Source organism: Otolemur garnettii, unplaced genomic scaffold (genome assembly GCF_000181295.1).
Source record: "Otolemur garnettii isolate 467f Iridium unplaced genomic scaffold, OtoGar3 scaffold00007, whole genome shotgun sequence".
NCBI lineage: Eukaryota > Metazoa > Chordata > Mammalia > Primates > Galagidae > Otolemur > Otolemur garnettii.
Genome location: NW_003852402.1, coordinates 39,366,480 through 39,375,035, shown reverse-complemented (window position 1 = coordinate 39,375,035; position 8,556 = coordinate 39,366,480). Strand labels below are relative to the sequence as shown.

At 37.1% G+C, this 8,556-nt stretch overlaps 1 non-coding gene across 1 annotated transcript; it reads right to left on the bottom strand.

Annotated features, from left to right (window-relative positions):
• Positions 1-334: 334 nt before the first annotated feature.
• Positions 335-441, bottom strand: LOC111723096. Its single transcript, XR_002771715.1, has one exon. It is a non-coding gene; the product is annotated as a U6 spliceosomal RNA (small nuclear RNA).
• Between the last annotated feature and the right edge of the window lie 8,115 nt (positions 442-8,556).

Below are 8,556 nucleotides of genomic sequence, written 5' to 3'. Positions count from 1 at the left end.
TCTTACATGTATTACAAAAATTGTCTTTTTGGAAAACTTCCTAGCTGCCTTGAAAATTTTAGAAATCCTTTCAAAATAAAAAATGTATTCCACATGACATCTTTTACAGAGAGAATGCATTTAAGTTCCCTGTGACCTAGTAAACACATTCAAGGTGTAATTAATCAAATCTGTAGTAAATTTTAGATTTTTTTTAAGAATTATGTTTTCACCTGTCTTTACATATTAAAAATTGAAATATTCTCTTTTTGGGAATTAAGATAGAACACTTTCCTTTCTGTGTACCTCTAGTATGCTCCAAAGTTTCTTCTTCTTCTTCTTCTTTTTTTTTTTTTTTAATATGGAATACTTCATAAATTTGCTTGTCATCCTTGTGCAGGGGCCATGCTAATCTTCTCTGTATCATTCCAATTTTAGTATATGTAGTGCCAAAGCGAGCACCAGGGTTTCTTAAATATTCCTTACAGCACCTCTGAGAATAATCTTCAAGTGTTTCTTCAGGCCCAAATAATGTAGATCACCTGGAGACAATCCTAATGCCAGCAGTCTTCATTGTCGTAGGAATCATTTCCAATAATACCTGCTATCCAGATATCTCTAATCACTGTAACAGTATATACAAATATATGAGGTCAGGAATCAACAACTCCCACTACCTTCCTCTCTTCAAAGAAGGAAGATTCCCTTTCTTTTAGATATTTGGAGAAAAAGATATTTTGTCTGAATTTTCTTACAATAATCCCCTGCAAAATCATTCCCCACATGGCCTCTGCTGCTTGGCATTGCTGGATGTGTCTGGCACTGTGTGTCCTGAGCTGAACACTGGCTCCTTCTGCACCACCCCCATGACACCAATAAAATGTGAACCACCTTCTACTAAAATTTTAGAATTTTAAATATTTAGGATTAAAATTTTTGTAATAGAGAGGTTTGAAAGCACAGTACTGAAAAGAGAAAACCTTAGAAGGATTCTTATAATCAGGGGTCATAAAAATTTATTTGCAGGACATATCACTCCACTTTGATTTCTGTCATGATTGCTGAGTCTTCTTTACTCCCAGAACCGTGTTCATCTCCCCCAAACCTCCTTGTATGCCAGCTGCCTGCCAAAGGAGATTTCTGGATGTATTTCTATATCATTCAGAACACTCTGATATCCTCCTCAATTACATTCAGAGAGACCTGAACTTTTATAATTCAAAAAGTACCTATCTAGATGCTTTTCTAGGTAAGAGCAGGTTTTGTCTAAAATTAATTCGGATATTCCTCTGTGACATCGAACTCAAACTTCTGGTATGTTGAAAGGGTGAAGTTTTCCTTTCACCACCATAATAATAACCACTACCACTCTCTGAGACATAAAATACCCATAGTTATCATTTGCTGAGGCTAAAGTCCAGGTGTGTTTCACATGTTCCATATTTTAAGTCATTTAATCCTCAAAACAATGCCATTATGATTCCATTTGACAGCATAGTCATTATGAGAAGAGGCTAAATTCTTTAAAGGCACATACACAACATCCCTACCAGACGATAACCTATCTTCCCCAGGCTTCACTATTAAGAGACTTCTATTTAGGAAATTTTGTCTATTTTTCTGGTGAGTAGGGCAGCCAGGATTTTAAATCTAGGTTTCTCTGATTTCAGAATCTGTAGGTTTCATAACCTATAATCAAAAGACCTCACTGTATACAAACCTAAATTCTTTTAAAGATTTTATGATATTATCTATTGTGAAAAGTAGAATAATATTCTCATCCTCAGAATGTCTACCAGGGGTCCTCAAACTTTTTAAACAGGGGGCCAGTTCACTGTCCCTCAGACTGTTGGAGGGCCGGACTGAGGGCCCCGAGATAAGTCAGCTGCTAAGCAGGACAGGCAGCAGTGGCAAAAGGCGGGCTGAGTGTGGCCAGCGGGCCGTAGTTTGAGGACGCCTAGTACACCATCCTAATCCCAGGAACCTGTGGTTAGATTACATGGCAAACAGGAGTTAGGATTATTAGACTAAATTAAGGTTGCTAATCAGCTGACCTTAAAATAGGGAAATTATCCTTCATCATTTGGTGGATCCAATGTAATTATAAGTGCTTTTAAATGTGGGAGAGAAAGGAGTGTCAATGTCAAAATGATTCTACTTGAAAAAGACTTGACTTGTCATTACTGACTTTAAAAATGGAAGGAGGACAGGAACCAAGGAATGGTAAGTAGCCTCAAGGTTAAAGGCCACAGAACGTAATGTCCCCTAGAGTCCTCCATTTATCCCCAAAAGGTCCATTCATGCATTTCTGACCCCCACAATTATAATAATTTTTATTTCCCTAAGCCAATTAATTTCTTATAATTTATTGTAACAGCAATAAAAAATAAATCCACCTAGTATGGCTTTTGAGTCTCTCTTATTCCAGTGTTTCCAGATTGGAAAGTATTATGCTTGATTGAAAAGAATAAGTCCCTCTTTGACAGATGGTTTGACGCCATTATTCTCTCTGTCTCACAATTTTCACAAACCTTGCATTTTTATTTCTTCTTGACTCTAAGACAGTTCAATGCCCATTTTATGTTGAATTTTATTTACTCTAATTTTTCTCTGAAATTTAGGATTCCAAACTGTGTATAGACAAGGAAATAGAAGGTATGGCAACAGTGGGTTTTGGACGGCATGAAGACTGGGAGACTGAATGGGAGTTTCTATGTCGTAGTTGTCCAGATAAAGAAGAGGTAGGAGAGGGGTGATTAAGGCAGCCAGGGCAACACTGGCCCAATACACAAAGTCCTCCGGGTGGAAGGTCATTGGTACAGGTGACGTAAGCAAGGTACGAGTGAGAGATGAGATTGGAAAAGGCCATAAACTAGATTGTCAAGGGGTCTCAATGTCTTGCCAGGAAACTTTGATAATGTCAGATCAACAACAATAGGGCCTGTTAATCTCAATCTACTGTTCTATGCATTGAACTAAATGGGACTATTTTTTGCACATGAAAACACTTCAAAAATTTTTTAATTGAATTTTTTCTAGCGTTAAAGGCTTAATGTTGGCATTTACTGAGGATTAATATCAATATCTAGTAGATGTGATGGGGGAAATTAAGCAAAATATTAGATGGGATCTCCAGCTCCGGGGAGTTCACATAACTATTAGGAGAAGCAAGGTCAACAAGCACAGGAAACCATTTAAACTACGAAGAACTAAATAAAATCAATTATCTACATGGACACAAGTTACCTTGTACATGAAGAACTCAATAAATACTGGCTGAATTCATTACTAAATTAGTAATATTTCATTTTATTGTGATAATTTTATAAAGCAAAATATTTTATGTGACTGCTATAATTATTTGAAAAATAATATTATTTCAAATAATAATTGTTTGAAAAAGATATATCTCCTATATATTTCTTGAATATTTTCTAAAAAGTAAGACTGTGCTATTAACTAACTAACCAAAGTATTCAAAAAGGCACATCTAGTAAGTGATGATTGTTTCATTTATTCTGCATAGATAGCATGCAATTTTTTTCGTAGTTTAAGAATATTCTGTAATAAATGGGAGCGTGTACTTAAGCCAACATGATCTTAATTGGGGTTCTGGGACTTTTGAAAATCAGCTGCTACAAACAGCCCTTGGAATAATGACTTCCTGCAAGGGGTAAAAATTGATATTTTAGAAGTCTAGGAGAGCCTGTCTAGCATGTTAGTCTCTGCTCTGCAGAGCAAATCCCTTGAATGCCTTAAAAAGATTGATTTTTGATGTAAAGGCACATTTAATCATAGCTTTGAATGTTTGAAAAGTGTCTGTGAGGGCTTGCCTCTCAGTGGATTGGAAATCTATTAGCGTGTAGCCAAGAGGTCACTGAATAGCAGAAATAAGACTTTTCAAGTGTTCTGATGCAAAATTTGATGGGCCTTTTACTAAAGTCTTACATTTCTAAAAGCACAGCACTGATGCCCCTAATAAGCCTAACCAAATACATCCTGATGCGCACACGCTACCATTGTGGTTCCCACATATTGTATTAAAAAGTTCACCAGCCTTGCAGACCTTTCAACAGATCTGGTGCATTTATAAAAACATTGCCATCTGGAAAAAAATTTAGTGTCATTGGCTGTGATATTCCATAATTCTAGATTCTCTCAAATCCATTGTAAAATCAAAAGTATGTGCTTGATTGTCTACCATGTAAGTTGCATTTCCTTATATTTACAGTGTATGAATAAGCGGTTTCATAATGATATTCTACAAGTCCCCACGGCAGGCAGAGTCGATTTCTTTCCTATTCTCCCTCTTGTTGTCTGCTACTGCTACTTTCTAAGCGTTCTCTTTCTTTTTCGCTTGTTTCATTTGCAACAATTTCCCACTCTGCCACCACAGTGGACTCTTTAAAATGCAAACCACATTATGTCACCTACTGCTTCCAATGACTAGGAAGAAATCCAGCCCCAACAGAAGCTCTGAGGTAAGGAGGGCAAATTCCTTGGACCAGTCGGCAGTGTGTGTCCTTCCGCCATGCTGGCCTCTGCACTGGTCCCCAGCGCCGGAGTCAGGGTGCAGCCATCCAGTAAGAACAGCAGTCAGTGGTGACGGTTTCTAAGGTACATTTTGTTATACCAAGAGTCCAGTTCAAGCCGATTAGTCTTATAAACTTATTTAATAATTAAAATGTTGTCCATTCTGTTGCTTTTAGATATCCCTAGAATGTATTCAGGGATACAGAATACAGATTCAGATTCAAAGAGCTACGTTTCCTTATAGTAACGCATTTTACAAAGGGTTGTTCAAATAAAGATAGGAAGCGAGAAGCCACATAGGAGAAAGAAGAGGTCATTTCACCTGCCTTTTGTCAATATATCACGCCTTCTCCCTAGTTCTTTTAACCTGAACATTAACAGGAGTGATCCAAGGCACACTTTTTCTCATTTTCTCTAATCTTTGTCTCCAGAGCTGGCATGTCTTTGTACTTGAACTATTCCTGTTTACTTCTGTGTTTCTCTGTGCTAACTCCTTCCTTTCAAGCCTTTCCATCTACATTCTTCCACGAATGTGTGAATAACCTGTAATTACTCTCCACATATATCTTTTGAATTTACCTCTTCTCAAAGTCTTTAAAACTTACAAAGTCAGAAAAAGAGTTTAATCTTCTCAAATGGAACTTAGGGTCTTGTCTTTAATGAACTTCACGCCCTCGACCTACCTGCTAAAGAAGTCTCCATTCTTTTTTCAAAACCTGTTTCCTAGGATTCTTTTTCTCTCTCCTATAGTTTGGCTTCGTACCTGAGACTGCCGATTTGTCTCCAATCATTCAGACTTTCATCATGTAGTCGTATTTCTTCCTTTTTAATGAAGAACCCCATTATATGTATGAGAACACAGCTACTAGCCAGAGACTCATATTTCAACCCTCCTTGCCTGTCCTCCTCTTGTGTTAAGAAGCCTCTGTCTCATCGGTGCTATAATCCGCAGTCTGCGACCATGATTTGTCACCGTCCACTTTGCCTTGTCTGAGTAACTGATCCTCTCTTTCTTCATAGGCCATCCTTCTCTATCCTTTACCTATAATAATAATTTTTTGTCTCTTAATTCTAAATACAATTCTTATTCCTAATTACTTTCAAACTATTTTCCTCTATCTCCTTTCTCTTGTCACCGAACTTTTTGTAAGAAGAGATGTGACTTGCTGCTCCTTTCCCTCTCACTGTCCCAGAGACTCACGTACCAGGCTGTTTTCTCAGCATTCCTTGTTAGAATCCACAGATGATCCCCCAATTACAAAAACTACGGTCTGCATAGGCTTCATCTGCCTTAGTCGTGCCACACTCTTCTTTTCACTTTTTTGTTCAATTTTTAAAATATGAGCTTAATGTCTTCATCAATGAAGTAATACTACTAACAGTACAATTTTGGAATATACAAATTATGTATGTATAATATTGAAGGCGGCGTTAAAATGACTCGTGACATTGAAGATATCCACTGATGAAGTCACAATGAATTGTTAAGGTTTTCTTTCTAATCTCTCAGATTATTCATTTAAAAAATGTTTCCACAGTTATGAAAAATTGTTTTTAGTCTAAAAATATATAAGCTTAATCCTATCCATTATATTTGAAAACGCTATGTTATTTGACATAAAAATACTAATGAATATTAAATCTGACAATGATGTAGAGCGTTTTTTTCGTTATCTTTGAGTTCTTACAGTTATTATTTTATACACTCTGATGTTATATTAATGAGGGCATAATGTTCCTTCCTATTGCCTTTAATGATGATGCCTTTCTATGTTAAATGTCACTTTGTCCATTTGATGCATCTTACCTTTAACCATACATTGTCTATTACTAAGGTTGTCACTCCTGATACTCTAAAATCCTCTTTACCTAGATAAATTTGCCAATTTTATTTTAATTCTCACTTTTTGTTGATTTTTTAAAAAATTTCTTTCCATCCATTTACCCATGTATTCCTTCAAACAATATTTATTTTGCATCTTCCACCAAGGATATATGGTGTCTGAGGCAGGCCCGCGTTTGCCTTTCCAGGGCTTACACTCTAGCAGGCAGTACGTAGAACAAACCAGTAAACACATAATGGAAATGGTAAGTGCGGTGATGAGGATACGCTATGTGCTGTGAAAATGGGCCAATGTCTCTGAACTAGAACCAGGTGATTAGGAAAATGTCTCTAGAATAAAGATAAAATATAGAAATCAGCAGGTAAGGAATGTAACAATGAATGAATGGCACTTTCAATCCTGTTAAGAAGGTTAGGTTTTATCCCAAGCGCTAAATATATGTACTAGCCAAAATGTTGATCTGATGCAAAGGGCACTTTAGAAAAATCACCTGAGTTGCCATGTGGTGGAAGCCGGGAAAACTATAGGAGGCTATTCCAGTAATCTAGAAGGGGCACATATATGATCGAAGCTAGGTGGTAGGTCTGGGTTTCAGAGAATTGAAGCATTTGAGAGCTACCTAGAAGGAAGACTTTCATTCAAATTGAAATTCTGACAGTAGTTGAATATTTGAGTCTGGCACTCAGGAAGATCTAAACAGTAGATTAAGATAGGATAGTCATGTAGTCCCAGTACTTGGAAGACCACGCTGGGTGGATTGCCTGAGCTCACAGGTTTGAGACCAGCCTGAGCCAAGGCAAGAACCCATCTCTGAATTAAATAAACAAACAAACAAAGCCAGGCATTGTGGTGGGCATCTGTAGTCCCAGGTACTTGGGAGGTTGTGGCAAGAGGATCACTTTAGCCCAAGAGTTTGAGGTTGCTGTGAGTTATGATGCCATGGCACTCTATCAAGGACGACCAAGTGAGACTCTGTCTCCAAAAAAAAAAAAAAAAAAAAAGACTGATAGTCATAAGCATATGTGATTGATAATAACTGGATCTATTGATCTGAATGAGTACCTATCCCCAAGGCAAATATGCAAAATACAGGCCCTAGGACAGAATCCTACAGAGTGACATGCAATATTTAAGGATTTTTAGGCAGGGATTCTGAAAGCAGAGAAAGGAATTGAGGTAGTGGATGGGTCGGGGTTACTAAAGATTAAAGAATGCCTTGGAAATGAGGAGAGAATGTATAGTTTAAAACAACCTATATGTTATTCTTTGGAATTGGTTTCTTTTCAGCTATATTTCATTTATTTTCAATGTTTCAAATAATATTAATTTGAAAAATAATGAGTGTAATTTTTTGCCAACTAAAGGGATCATAAGTTTTTAAGAGCTGAACTACAAAATAACCTTGAACAGAGAAATTTGGTATGGAGAGTACAAGATTGAATAGTTAATGGAGAAATAAAGAAATATTTCTAGGCAGAGTTTGGCTGTATAAATAAGGTAGCTGAAAGGGAATATAAGGTTGGATCAGAAAGAGTTGTTTATAAAATGGGAAATGCTTGAGGATCTGTAAGTGCTGGGGAGAAGGATCCAGTTGAACACACTAGGGTGTGGTTTGCTACATGCTCTATACAGCAGATCCTTGGGGGAGAAGAAAAGGGACTCAGAGATCATATGACAATCGCCCTTAGACAAAAATTGTATTATAATACCTGTGCCATTGTAATGGGAGGGAAGAAAGAACAATTAAGTAATATGTAGGTTTTAGGCTTGGTGACAAGAAGTTCAGAATGAAATTTTGCTTTTCTGCAGAGTGTGGTGGCTTATCCCTATAATCCTAGTATTCTGGGAGGCTGAGGCAGGAAGATCCCTTGAGCTTAGGGATCCAGCCTGAGCAAGAGTGAAGCACCATCTCTACTAAAAACAGAAAAATTAGCCAGGGCTCATGGCAGGCACCTGTAGTCCAGCTACTCAGGAGGCTGAGGCTGGAGAATCTCTTGAGCCCAGGGGTTTGAATTTGATGTAGGCTAGGCTGACACCATGACACTCTAATATGGGCAACAGAATGAGACTGTATCTCAAAAAAAAAAAAAAGAAAAAAAAGATATATATATATATATATGTATATGTATATATATATATATTTCTTTCCCTTTTGTATTAAAACATCTACCTTTTATGGAGGAATTTAATCATTTTCATT